Source organism: Balaenoptera acutorostrata, chromosome 18 (assembly GCF_949987535.1).
Source record: "Balaenoptera acutorostrata chromosome 18, mBalAcu1.1, whole genome shotgun sequence".
In the NCBI taxonomy this organism is placed as follows: domain Eukaryota; kingdom Metazoa; phylum Chordata; class Mammalia; order Artiodactyla; family Balaenopteridae; genus Balaenoptera; species Balaenoptera acutorostrata.
Window position 1 is genome coordinate 28,783,035 of NC_080081.1, and position 15,457 is coordinate 28,798,491.

Sequence of the window (15,457 nt, forward strand, 5' to 3'; positions counted from 1 at the left end):
GGAGTACAAGGTGATGGCAATTCTTTCAAGGAAGAATTGGTAGGACTTGGTGACAAAGCATAGTACAAAATGCTGGAGAACAGAGTAAAGAGATCCCTCAACAGTCACAAGAGAGAAGGTATTCTAGTTGAAATACCTTTCGGGTATTGATCTTGACCTGACACATAAGAGATGCCTCATGAATATCTGTTGAATCAATTGAAATGTCCGTTAAGAAGTTGCATAATCAGAATTTGGGAGGGAGAGGCAGGCTTGACCCATAGTTTTAAGAATCATAAGGATAGAAATGGAAGTTAATGTCATAAAGATGGATGAGCTTTCTGAGAGAGTAGCTATAGAAAAGACAGTCTGCCTCACCAGATAGCATGATTCCCTGGGTTTGAAAAGTCCTGTGTGTTCTAGAGACCCCCCATTAAAATGTAGAGCAGCTGGTAAGCTGACAGGGCTTTAACCAGTATCAGCCAACACCTCAGAGAGACTTTGCTTCCCACTATAATAGGCTACTTAACAGTGTTAGGGTAGAGAAAGAAGCTTCTGGGAAGTAAGGGTGTGAGTTGTGAAAGAAACCTGAATGAGATGTGAATGTGAAGAAAACAAACCAAAGTAATTTCTCAGTTCTGCCTAGGATAGGCATGCTCTTAAGTATAAGAATACCAAGTAATTTTATCAGAATTTTTATGATAACTACTATTCTGGTTTATTTCAGTCAGCATTCAGTTCTCCTCAGAGTGTCAACTATATCTTTAAAAAGGAATGACTTCCTTTTTATGGCTTAGTAATATTCCATTGTATATATGTGCCACATCTTCTTTATCCATTCATCCATCGATGGGCGTTTAGGTTGTTTCCATGACCTGGCTATTGTAAATAGTGCTGCAGTGAACATTGTGGTACATGACTCATTTTGAATTATGGTTTTCTCAGGGTATACGCCCAGTAGTGGGATTGCGGGTCATATGGTAGTTCTATTTTTAGTTTTTTAAGGAAACTCCATACTGTTTGTAGAGACATGGATAGACCTAGAGTCTGTCATACAGAGTAAAGTAAGTCAGAAAGAGAAAAACAACATATTAACGCATATATGTGGAATCTAGAAAAATGGTACAGATGAACCTATTTGCAGATCAGGAATAGAGATGCAGACGTAGACAACGGACGTGTGGACACGGTTGTGGGGGAAGCAGGGGTGGGATGGACTGGGAGATTGGGATGGACATATATACACGACCATGTGTAAAACAGATGGCTAGTGGGAACCTGCTGTGTAGTGCGGGGAGCTCAGCTCGGTGCCCTGTGGTGACCTAGATAGGTGGGATGGGGGGGAGGGTGGGAGGGAGGCCCAAGAGGGAGGGGATATGTTTATATGTATGGCTGATTCACTTCATTGTACAGCAGAAATTAACATTGTAAAACAATTATACCTCAATTAAAAAAAAAAAAAAAAGGAACGAATTCTTTAGCTCTTCAGGATGAACAGAGAATTTGAGTTCCTTCCATCTTGGAAGTGAATTCTGGGTCCAGCCTTGCCTACTGCTTGAAAATAAGAGAAGTCACCATGTGCCCGTTCATGTACCTTGTATACATCACTACAACTCTTGTTACAACCTGTCCTACATGCATGAAGACCATGCTTACTTACAGAGGCCAAGGCTCTGGTTGCACAACTGGTAGGGGTGAAGTCAGGACAAAGGTGTTGAATTCCAAAGCCCCAGGAATCCTCTCCCTGAAGGGTGTGGGCTTTCTATTTTTTTTTAATAAGTTGAGGTCCAGCTATAAAGAGAAAATGAGAGAAATAAGAGACTAGAATACATTTCTATACCCGCCAGCATCTGCTATCCAGCCTAGCACATCATAGGTGCCTATTTATTTGTTGAATTGAATAGGTAAACTTCTGGGCAACTTCAAGCCCTTCCAAACTCTGCTGTGATAATAACAGATCTACAAAAATGGTTTGGTTAATGAAATCTTGAGCACAAATTCTCATTCTGACAAAATCCACAAATTTATCACTCTGTAGTCCCTTTTGAATCAATTTATAAGAACACCTTGCCCTACAGATTATCTAGCAAGGGAGAGGGCCCATGCAGCCTCAGTGGAATTTAAGGATTTGGTTATTATTTTTATTTATTATCTGTAGAGTTCAGAAAATATGTATGTATTTAGTGCAAACAAAATATCTGCTCTTTGCTCTAAGCAGTTACAGCCTCAACTAGGAAAAGAAAATATATCAGGCCCCAGATACAATACCCACAGGAGTGGCTAAATGTCAGAGGTGCAGGCCTAATTATTATTTATTTATTTTTCTGGCTCTGCTGTGGGAAACTTGGGTCTCAGTTCCTCCAAGTCTCAGAATCACAATCTCCAGGAAGAGATTCAGCCACGCCTCTCATCCTAATCCCTAACTTAGCTCAGGAAACCAATAAGCTACAAAAGGACACGCCAGGATGTTTTCCTAACCCTCGGTAGAGACTCACAGGCAAGAGTGTTATTCATCCCTGTGTCCCTCCTTACATCCTCCCTGGGGTTAATACATCTGACAAGGTGTCAATATATCCCCAAATATGTTCTTCATTTTAATATAAAAATGATAATACTCTATCCCTGAATCAAAACAGAGATGTTTGAAACTCACTGATGCTGGGAAGGGTATTGTCGACAAAAGAGAAGAAACAAATTTTAAGGAGTCACAACAGTTGAAAAGTGATTTTCTCTCAGGTAACATTTCTCAAGCAGGAAAAAAAAGGTTTAATTCCTATGCAGAATTCCAAAAAAGAATACAAAAAGAACACTTAAAAGCTTCCTAGCAATGATCTCAAAGCCATAAAAGAGACGTTGTGTACAAGACCCTAGGAAAAGAATAGAATTTATATTTCGATATTCGTCATTTAAAAGAGATGCTGTTTTTAAAATAATGAACCACTGACATTTGAATGTTGGCACAATGTGCTAAAAATGCATTCTGAATATTTGAGAGAAAAAGATGATTGGGAAGGCTACACTTTCCCCTTAATGCAAAACGTATGTGCTTTTAAAATAAACTTGTATTTTAATTTTTAAAATTTATTTCTAGTTTGTCTGGATTTTGTTTTCTGAGTCATTTCACTTTTGCAATATTTTGAAACCCTTCTTTTTAAAAACCAGGTGGTCAACTGTTTTAGAATGAAAAAATTCAAAGGAAAACTTTAAGCTTTAAACCTCAAATCTATAAAGTTCAGTAGACTTTTTTGCAACTCAAAGAGTGTGGCATTATATGATAGTCACCCTTCAAGTTCCTAACTTTAGGAAAACTGTATTATTATGTGATCCTATACGCTATCACACACACACACACACACACACACACGCACACACACATAGCCATACACAGTTCCAACTTCTATTATAGTTTATGTATATATATATATGAATATATCCAACTACTCTTACCTGTAATCCAGATTTTCTTTCTGACAAATGTCTTTAATAAAGTCTTGGAAACTATATGTGATAACAGGGATACTGAGCTGTGATAAAAGTAGTTTTAGTCAGAAGGAAATTACCCAAAATTATTTCTTTCCATTTGCATTACTAACCTGCAAATTTGCTATCTGTCTGTACATGATCAAGAAATCTAATTTTGGTCGTGATTATCAACCTGGTGTTAAATCAAAATTGCATATTTGGGAAGGGGGAGAGATGTTACAATTATGTTCAAGAACAATTATAATACAAGCTTTCTATGTATGGACAATCAGATTATACTTTGACCAAGGTTTTGCTTAACAGATTTTTAAAAACATTTCTTTACTTGTTTTTGTGTTCTATTTAAAAGAGAGAGACAGCGTGTTGTTTTTATCCAAGATCTCACTATACAAAGAAGTCAACAACTAACTTAGTCAATTGCTTAGGAAAAGAAATCAATGCAGCAAAGTAACACAAAGTTCTATTTTTAGGCACTAGGGGCCACATCCAAAATGTAGACAGAAATAAACATGTAATTAAACATATTGATGTTGCAGTCACAAAATAAATTAAAAATTCCGGGAGGGCTTGGTCCATCTCTCAGTGTGTGTGATCATTTTTAGCAGAGGTACAAATGCTGTTGTATATTTGATGCAGAAGGAGAAACATGTGTTAGTATAATAATAACAGCTTTTCATTTCTCCTTTGTGAGAGAAAAATCTTAAGTGACTTCTCCCTGTTACTTTGGGTAATGAAGCAATCCTGGAATGTTCGGGGGGAGAATATAGCACAACATGTTAAGGAAATGTGGATGGCACTGATGTTCCGTCAGATGCACTAAAAATAGCTCCGTACTAGGAATTCCTTTTTTATCAAACAACACGGGGGCCAGTTTCTCATCCTATGAACACCGGTGGACTCTGTGGGAAACAGCCTACCCTTTTTATTTTTAAAGCCGATTTTATGCCTTATCTGGAAATCTGAACAAAAAGTCCTGCTAAGTTAGGCGATACACAGCATCTTCTCTACTTGAAATAGGGAATATGGCTGTGATAAGTATGATCTAATATATTTTGAAGAAAACCAAATAGTCACATAGGAAAAGTTTATTTATAGTGTCCTGGAGGAAAGAGGAAATAATTTCAAAACTTAAATATTTTGCGGGAAAAACTAGTCACAAATCTTATCACAGATGATGTAGTAAAAATATTCCCTTTTTCTTGCACAGAGAAGATTATAATCATGACTTAGGTTAAAAGAAAATCGGGAGTTGTATCTGATAAAATAAGATGAAATCTGATAAAACCTGATTTTATCTGACAAAATCTCTAGGGCAGGAAACTGGCTGCCTTATCAATACCAAAAATATTTTGCATGTGAGAAGAGAATTTCTTAGACTTAGTCCAAAGGCAGACCTATTGTCACTCATAGATTTATCAGTGATGAAATTAGGTATACTAGAATCTTCCTCCCACTGGTAACATTTGCAGTCAGCGTGAATGGTTTTTCTCAGTGTAGAGTTTCCAACTCCTGGTATAATAGCTTCCTCCTATCAAATGATAGCACAGAACATAGAAAAGTATATTCTTCTTTGTGGGGAAGGGTTTTAATTCTGAAACATAGTTTATAATAATATTCTGAGAGATTACTAAATTTGGTTTTCAAATTGAAAAAGGAATTTATCATTCATTATTATTTAATGAACCTTTCAGAGACTAGAAATACAATTATTCTTCATTGTGGGTCAGTATTTATTTTAAAAATACTAGAAACTGAAGAATAGTAACAATAATTTAATTTCATCATATACTATTATATTCTAGGATCTTTTCTAAGTATTTCCTATTATTAACTCATCAAACCATGACAAAGTAGGTACAATGAGTATTGTCATTTTACAGAAAAGGAAACTGAGGTGACCTGTCCAAGCTTACAGGAAGAGTTCTGTGGCAAAGTCAAGCTTTGGAACCAGAAGGTTTGACTCTAACATCCATGCTCCTAACTACTGTGCTGGTTTACCTATGACTTTTTAAAAAGATAATGAATTCCTCATTTTTCTACCTTGCTAGTGAGATCATATATTTGCTGCAAAGCAACAGTTGTCAATTTTCTTCTTCAAAATATTTCAATTGAGTGCATATCCTGTGTTCCTATTCTTTTATTTTACGACTCTGTGTTTTTTAATTGGACATGATTTTAAAAATTGTACTTTTTTTTTTTTGGCCACACTGTGCAGCTTGCAGGATCTTAGTTCCCTGACCAGGGATCGAACCTGGGGCCCTGGCAGTGAGAGTGCTGAGTTCTAACCACTGGACCACCAGGGAATTCCCTAAAAAATTGTATTTTTTTAATCCAAAGAAAAAAAGTTATGGAGTGAATTACTGGGATCACTAATATTTGTATTATTTTCAATTTTTTGTAATGTGGTTGTCTTTCATAATAGGATTTTAAAGGTTGTAAGCCCAGAATTTTGTGCTAAAGAATGAGAAGAAAACTCAACTCCTTGCCATTTCCAGTTTCCACAAGTTTACTTCTTTTTATACCACTCATTCCTGTCCTAATCAGAATTTTTAAAGGACTTTTGATTACAAACGATTCACAAAGGGGACTCCTGCATTTTTCCTATTCCCTGAATAGACAAAGGATTTGTAGGTGGGGACAGACAGGAAAAAATACAGTCTGTGGAATCTTGCCTAGGCTTGCTGATGAGGAGGAGAAAGGGAGCTCTTACAGCTAAAACTAGTAACTGTGGTTTCTCCAAAAATGGAAGAACCTTCTGTCAATAATCACAGTGGGCAAGTATCTAGTTAGACCACCATGGAAGATGGACGTGGGGTAACAAGTTAAATATAGAGACTTGATTTCAGCAGCATTTTGGGTACTTTGTAATCATTAAATTGTGCACAATTCAGACATCTAAGTTAGAGCATAATCCAGTAAAAATTATACATGTTATTGTTGTCCTTTTCTGCTGCAAATTTGTGTGTGGGGGGGGGGAGAGAGAGGGGAATATGTTTTTGTTACATTATGATGTAAAAAGTGTTGCAAACAGTTCCCATTTTCAATAGATAGGCTATAATTTTTTGGTGTTTGTTATTTAAATTCAGCAGACAATAGCTTTAGTAAGTGTATGAGTAGACAGTGCCCTTTAGAGCATGATAGATATGACTAGTAGAGGTTTTTTCTCTCTGAGGCTAATCTGCAGCAACTGTAAAACAAGTTTTTCTGCATTCACTCCATTCGATAAATTTGAAAACATCCCATTCCCGTATTCACCAGTGCATGTCCCAAACTGTTGATACCAGTTTTGTTATCATGCCACGTGGAGCAACCTTTCAGGGAGAATAAATGGCAAGGTCTTTAAAGGTACCTGTTTTGCCAGAGTCATGTGCACCCGTTACTGGGATGTTCTGCTCACGTTCTGAGTCTCCCTCAAATGCTGGGAGTTTGGATCATGTAGCAAAATGACAGAAGAGCCCACTGTCCACTGTGACCTTGAACAGACCTGTTCCATTCCTGGTAGTAGAGCATTCTTATTCAAGCCTGAGGGGATGGACCGGCATCCAGTTGACACCCATGTCCCCCTGTCCTGCCTTGGCAGGGTTTGCAGTACACTAGTGGTTGCAGCCGGGGTTGCTAATTTCCACTCCCATGGACACCTGTCTCTGGCATACCATGGGAGTTTGATGGCTTTGGAAATTCCAATATGTGCCACAGTTGTTTCTAAGAGGAGAGGACTCTTCATCAACTTAGCAGAAGTGTTATGAAAGGGTGAAAGATAGGCATGTACAGTTATGGTAGCCTCTGTGGGGCATACAGAGACAAATGATAAAAATGAAGAAAGATAAACCCTATGGTGGAAGTACATGGGAACCTTACTTTGGGATAGTTCACATACATTTTGATGATTCTAACTTTTAAATTTACTTTTCCAAGGCTGTCATTCTTCTCAAGGCTCAAAACTAACACTGAGAAGCAGGATTTGGGGACATTTCTTCAGGAAGCATGTATTAAGCTCTTTTATGTGACAGGCACTGGAGTAAGGAAGGTAGAAAGACAGCTGCTGTTCAGGAAAGTACAGTCTAGTGAAATGTCAGAAAATTAAACTGACTTCAGGAGAGCAAATTAAGTTTCTCGCTTAACAGCCGTGACAATAATGTATGGATAAATTTAATAATCAATAAGGGAGGGCTTCCCTGGTGGCGCAGTGGTAAGAATCTGCCTGCCAATGCAGGGGACACGGGTTCGAGCCCTGGTCTGGGAAGATCCCACATGCCGCGGAGCAACTATGCCCATGAGCCACAACTACTGAGCCTGCACATCTAGAGCCTGTGCTCCGCAACGGGAGAGGCCGCAACAGTGAGAGGCCTGCGCACCGCGATGAACAGTGGCCCCCACTTGCCACAACTAGAGAAAGCCCTTGCACAGAAACAAAGACCCAACACAGCCATAAATAAATAAATAAATAAATAAATTTATTTTAAAAAAAATCAATAAGGGATATAATTTTAGGTAAGTTTTCAAACCCAGCTAGAAGTAGAACATCACTAACCCAATACTGAAATGAAGCCAAAGGCTAACTGCAGAATCACTAATTTTTATTTTTTAATCAGCTAATACTTCAGGGTTACAGCTTTCTGATATTATTAAACAAGAGCCTAATCCTTAAAAACATGCTTTGTCTGAGAGTTAGTACTAGGCATGAATGAAAGGATGTTTTTAAAGAAAAAAATGAGAAATCAAAATATAGATTTATGATATATAATCATATAGATACACACAATCTAGGAATGTGTATATGAATGTATGTGAGTACATATGCATTCCTTCATCATAAAGACGATGTTAGGGTCTAACAACATAATAATAGACTAATTCCTAGTTAATATGATTACATTCATTTCTCAGACAACTCATGGAAATACTGTCTTTTAATTTAAAAAGCATTATTTATGAATATGTAGATAGTTTCTGATGTTCAATTAAAAAATTACTTTTACTTGTTAAAAAATAAATAACCATGTTTTACAATAGGCAGGCTTACCTACTCAGGGTTAAAATTCCACACACTTTCATAAAGTACCACAAGCTCGATTTCTGAAGTTGGTCAGTATCTGGGAAGAAGTCTACTCACTGTCACACAATATGCACATGCAGGAGGGGGCGAGTGGGGGGAGAGTGAGGCTGCTCAAAGCACAGGCCAGGCACACTCATTTCTAGGTTCAGCCATAGGCGACCCCTCTGGGACACTCAGATCCAGTGGGGCAGTGCTCCAGCCCAGGTGAGCCTGCTGCCTCCACCATTGCTGCCCCCAAAATCTGGCCTGGAAGTGCCCCCAAAGTGCTGTGAAAGCCCTTCTGGAAGTGGGTTGAGCTGGTGTCTGCCAAGCAACAGCTGTCAGGAGATTGGTGGTCTACCTGACTGGGATTTACATGGATCATATCCAAACTTCCCATGAGCATCCAAGGCCAAGGCTTGGTCTGTGCCCTGAAGTGCCCCAGAGGACCCAGAGCTGTGGCAATGACCTCCAGCGTGTGTTGGCGTGCCAGCTGTCATTGTGTGGTCTCCAAGTGGCTTGTGGTCTGATTTGCACAGTTTCACAGAGACTGAAGCCTTTGGGGCTGGAAACAGCTTAGGATCACACTGCAGAACCAGTGCAGGGGTTGCCCACGGCAAGATCTCTTTGTTCATCCCTCATTTAACCAGGGAAAGAGACATCACTCCCTCTCCTCAAAGCACAGTTTCCATTGGGACCTGATGTGGTAACTTTTGTCCTGCACTTAGCATTTTACATTAAAATTGCTCAGTCCCATATAAAGGACAGCCTTCTGAATGGGAAAAAATATTTTGAAATGATATGACTGATAACGGGTTAATATTCCAACATATATAAACAGTTTATACAACTCAACAGCAAAAAACAAACAAGCCAATTAAAAAATGGGCAGAAGACCTGAAGAGACATTTTTTCAAAGAAGACATTCAGATGGCCAACAGGCACATGAAAAGACGCTCGGCATCACTAATCATCAGGGAAATGCAAATCAAAACCACAATGAGATGTCACCTCACACCTGTCAGAATGGCCGTCATCAAAAAGACCACAAATAACAAATGCTGGAGAGGGTGTGGAGAAAAGGGAACCCTCATGCACTTTTGGTGGGAATGTAAATTGGTACAGCCACTGTGGAGAACAGTATGGAGGTTTCTCAAAAAACTAAAAATAGAACTACCATATGATCCAGCAGTTCCACTCTTGGGTATATATCCAAAAAAATAAAAAAGTAAAAACACTAATTAGAAAAGATACATGCACCCCAAAGTTCATAGAAGCATTATTTACAATAGCCAAGATATGGAAGCAACCTAAGTGTCCATCGACAGATGAATGGAAAAAGAAGATGTGGTATATATACACAATGGAATGCTACTCAGCCATAGAAAAGAATGAAATTTTGCCATGGACTTGGAGGGTATTATGCTTAGTGAAATCAGTCAGACAGAGGAAGACAAATATTGTATGATATCACATATAGGGAATCTAAAAAATAAAACAAACATATAGCAAAACAGAAACAGACTGACAGGTATGGAAAACAAAACTAGTGGTTACCAGTCGGGAGAGGGAAGTAAGGAGGGGCAAGATAGGGGTATGGGGTATGGGGTTAAGAGATACAAACTACTATGTATAAAATAGATAAGCAACAAAGTTATATTGTATAGCACAGGGAATTATAGCCATTATTTTGTAATAACTTTTAATGGAGTATAATCTGTAAAAATACTGAATCACTATGCTATACACTTGAAAATAATATAATATTGCAGATCAACTATACTTTAATAAAAAAATAAATTTATAAAAAAGGATCCTTGATTGACAGAACGATTCAGATATTGTACTATGAGCTGAATGAGAATGCAGTCAGCCAGTCTCCTGAGGCTACACAGCAGGAACTCAACCATTATACGTGGTCCCAAATGAAACTGAAATGCTTCTGAGAACACAAATTACTTCTGCAGATCCACCACAATAACACCTCCCATTTTGTTAGCCTTTATCTTAGTGCTAAATTAAGAACAACTACAATAATAGTAAACACTTATCTAGTATTATGTGCCATGCCCCTTCTAAGAGTTCTCATTTAATCCTCACAGTAACATAATAAGGTATGGTTTCTTATTGTACCCGTTTTATAGATAAGAAAACTGAGGCATGGAGAGGTCAACTAATTTGCCCATATGTGGTAAATGTTGTGCCAGGATAGGTTCTCTTAATCATGTGATTTGCTTGTTCTTATTTATATTTTAATTCTTAATGTGTTTGCTTATCTGCTTTATTTGCCCAGTGCAGATTAGCTGGGGAACTAGGATAACAGTGTTGGGAGTCAGGTGGAGGTAGGTTGTTAGAGACAATACAGAGAAGTCATATTGAAACACAAGAGGCAAGAAAAAGAAAAGCCAGGACTGTATCACTACACAGTACAGTATACATGCTTGGTTTTTAAAATGACACCATATTTTCAAGATAAGTTTGTTTCATGCTAAGTGAAGTAAGCCAGACAAAGACAAATATCATAGGATATCACTTATATGCGGAATCTAAAAAAAATTATACAAATGAACTTATGTACAAAACAGAAACAGACCCAGACATAGAAAACAAATTTATTGTTACCAATGGGGAAATGGGGGGGGGGGATAAATTAGGAGTTTGGGATTAACATACATACACTACCATATATAAAATAGATAACAAACAAGGACCTACTGTATAGGGAATTATATTCAATATTTTGTAATAACCTATAAAGGAAAAGAATCTGAAAAAAATAGATATATACCTATGTATAACTGAATCACCTTTTTGTACACCTGAAACTAACACAACATTGTAAATCAACTAGACTTCAATAAAAAGAGACAGAAAGAAAGATGGAAAGAAAGAGAGAGAGAAAGAGGAAGGAAGGAAGGAAAGACGGGAGAAAGTTTGTTTCAATGATATCTTCTAGAAGACAGGGATTTGATTAAAATATCTTAGATAAATTTCCATCCTAAGGGATAAAGATGAAGACAATAGATAACTGCTTAAACAGGTAAGAAGTGCACTCCCTTCTGGAAACAGAATAAAGACTGTTTATAATCAGTGTCATCTTTTTATATGTAAATTTCCCTAATAGAACATGCTTCAGGGGAGGAACGCAGCTTTCTTATTACTCATGAAGACCTTTTACCACTCTATCACTAAACTAGGAATAAAATAAACTCATGAGCAAATCTTTTTCTTGTTTCTACTTGGTCCTGAGTATTTCCTCTGCTTCTCCACACTTCCTCCCACTTAGCAACTCAGAATCTTTCATACCCGGGTGAACAGAATGAATGAGCAAACTTTGTTTTCACAATGTTGTATTTGAAGAGATCGGCACTCTTTGAACGCGCACGCCAGTATTGGAAAGTTGTCTCTTACATGGTCCAAGCAACTCAGCCTCCTTTTAAAAGTTTTCAGTAGAGCTTTATTCACTGGGCAAGACACGTCATGTCCTCTTGCGTAACGCCCCAAATTTCAAGACCTTTTCCCAAAAGTCCCTTTTTCTATGTCATAGCTCTCATCATTGTCTCTAGGGCATTTATCATAGCAGCATAAGCAAGAAGGCTATGCTCTGGTTCATTCCTAAAATCCCACAGGAAAAGTACAACATCGTTTTTGTTCAGACGACATACAAAAACGCACCTCTCTGAAGTGTTCCCAGGCCCCCTTTTCCTCCACTCCCTCACAGTTAAATTTAAACTCTTTATAGTCTCAGCTTCTATGGCATTTTATTTAAAGTTCTTTTATAGTATTTTAATATTGAATCATGTTAATTTCACTTTATAAATATTCACTAAGGATCTGCTCTGAGCTAGGCAATTAGATATACAATGAATGTGGACCAGACAGGTAAACACCCAAGTGCACACAAATTACTTTGATCTAGTGGGCTAATCAGGCAAATAATGGACAATGCAACACAGTGAGAAATTTACTATAAAAGAATAAGAGCAGGGAGTGATAGCACCTTGTTTGGAACTGAGGATCCAGAAGAGGAATAAGGACAGATGTGGCTGAAAAATGTTGGGACCTGACTATGAACTCTTGCTTATCTTCCTTCTACCCAAGGAAGACAAGGACAAAGAGGACAGCATTCTTTCCTACTGACAACTAAAGACAATGCTCAGAATCCTTTGCAACATGGCTCTTTGGTCAGCAGACCCCTGGAGTCCCTTGCTACACTTTCAGGGAGACTTCAAGGTCAAACTATTTTCATAAAAATAAAAAGACATCACTTTCCTTTTCACTGTATTGACATTTACACTGAAAAGGAAACTTCTGGCACCTTAGCATAAATCAAAGCAGTGGAACCAAACTGTATTGGGATCATTGAATACTTGACCTCCATCATTCACAGAGGGGAAAATGAAGAGCCAATTAACTTAAGAATATCCTTGATGAAGCAGTAAAAGAATTAATTTTATTAAATCTCTGTCTTTGAATTCATGTCTTGAAGACGTCCATGTAATGAAATGGGAAGTACAAATAAAGCACTTCTGCTGCCTACAGAAGTATGATGGTCGCAGAGAAAAGCACTGGTGTGATTGTTTGAGTTGGAAGTTGAACTAGCTGCTTTTTTCATGAAACACCATTTTCACTTGAAAAACATTTAACAGGCAAACTATGGTTATTCAGACTTGGGTATTTGGCAGACATTTTCTCAAAATGAACCAAGTAAGACTGTTACTTGAAAAACAACTGATAGTATTTGTTGCCTGTAACTGAATTCAAGCTTTCAAGTGAAAATTAGAATTTTGGAAGACTTGCATCTATAACCTTGAGTTAGACAGCATTATAATACTTAAAAGATTTCCTAATGAAATAGTGGTGATATTAACAAATATGATTTTTTAAATGTTGTATAATAAAATGCACCAACATTTGGCAAATCTTTAAAGCAGACTAATAAATGATGTTACAGAATCATGCATGGGGAAAGAGCCATTCAAAGAGCAAGACGATCTAACGAATTTAATATAATGAGCAAGAAAAAATCATTGATATGGGTTCAGATTCCACATTGTACCCAGCCTTTAAAAGTTTTGAGTCAAAGAATATCCATAATTATCCAAAAAAAGCTATTAAAATACTCTTCTTTTTTCTAATACATATCTGCATGAGGCCTGATTTTCTTTATTTCAACCAAAACAACATATTTCAACAGATTGAATGCAGAAACAGATATGAGAATTCAGTCATCTTCATTAAACCAGACATGAAAGAGATATACAAAAATGTAAAATACTGCCAATAATGTCTTCTCCCCAAATGTGGTTTTGCTTTGGGAAAAAAATTGTTTGTAAGACGCAATTATTTTATACAAATATGTTATTTATGTTACCATGTAATGGGCTCATTTTACTTTAAATAAATAAATACTTTAAAAAATTATTCTGTGTTAATTCTTAATGCAGCATACACCAGAGATGTAACCCATGCAAACAAAAGCTCTCTGGGGTCCTCAATATTTTCAGAGTGTAAAGGGGTCCTGAGACATAAAAGTTTGAGAACTGGTGCTTTAGTGGTAGTCAATAAACGGTTGTTGTATGAGTTTAGTGATACAAGTAAAGTGATGTTAAACCACCATCTCTGATAGTATATAATACCTTATCATTGAGAAGAGCTCTCACATCAAATCATTTGAGATAGGTCAGGAAACTGAGAGTCAGAGAGGTTAATTAGCTTAAAAAGATAACACTGCTAGTAAAGCATGAGAACTGAGACTAGTTTTGATTCCTGGTTCAAAGCTCCTTCCACTATATCCATTTATCTCTGGTTTAGATTACACATATTTTCAGAACTCTCACGAGCTCAAAATCCTCACTGCTCAACGCTTTGCACTTTTATTTTCTTCCTTTCCTTGTTCTTACATTTGCTTAGATGTCTTGGCTTTGCCAGCGTCGATGGGCAACATAACTACCCTTAGATAATGTGTAATATGGACACATATCCTAAATGAAACTAGACTTTATTCCTGTCTACTTAAAAAAAAAAATTCAATGGTATCTTTTATACAAACGAATGGAGCAGAAGTTGTTTATAGTCCTTCTGGAAAGCAAAAGGATCCATACTTCCTATATCAGCCTTATAAATAAATAATGGAGCTGGGTTGGTCTCAGTTCCCACCCCAGTGCTTTCCAGATAAATTCCAGATAAATCTCTGTCTTTGAATTCATATTCATTCAGGCCCTTTGTGGCTCCCACCTAGAGGAGGTCACTGGTTGTTAGGTTTGTGGCTCCTATTCTTTGAAAAATCCCTTAAATTTAGGCCATACTGATCGCACAGGATACCCAGGCTCCTACCTTCTGGGTGAAGTTAAACACCAACTTGTATGATATGATTTTATGAGAAGTTTTAATAGTTTTTATTTTATTTGCCACAACTGAAAGTTCAGACATAATATTACCAAGTTATTCTCTTTCACACTATCCTTCACTTTGCTCAGATGTCCTAGTTTGCTTTTACTGTCCCCCTGTGAAGTGATTTAGCTATTTCTGATACTACTTCTCAATATGGTTGCTTTGATTATTCTGATAATCCTTCAATATTCTTCATTTCAAAGTAGTTTCATCTCTTCATTACTTCTATAATACTTTGTTATTCCCTCTATACTCCTAGTATACAAGAAGCATGTATACGTATAGCTGATTCACTTTGTTATACAGCAGAAACTAACACAACAATGTAAAGCAATTATACTCTAATAAAGATGTTTAAAAAAAACGTGTATTTATTCAATAAACAAATTCATGAAGGCATGAATGAAGACTCTACTTGATTATATCATTTGCCTAGATCATCTTTGGATCAATATTATTCAGAATTCCCAAAATACCCATATGTAGAGGTATGAATGGAAATGTTAAAACACTTGATTAATTTACAGTAACATTTTAAAATCATAAAATATCTAGGAATAAATCTAA

General features: G+C 37.0%; 1 long non-coding RNA gene across 3 annotated transcripts in view; it reads right to left on the reverse strand.

Moving 5' to 3' along the window:
* The window catches only part of LOC130705627 (uncharacterized), a 120,686-nt gene that overhangs the window by 57,539 nt on the left and 47,690 nt on the right, over positions 1-15,457 (reverse strand). For all 3 annotated transcript variants that reach the window (XR_009005954.1, XR_009005952.1, XR_009005953.1), the window contains exon 2: positions 1,640-1,770. This is a non-coding gene — a long non-coding RNA (uncharacterized LOC130705627). The remainder of the gene's footprint in view (positions 1-1,639; positions 1,771-15,457) is intronic.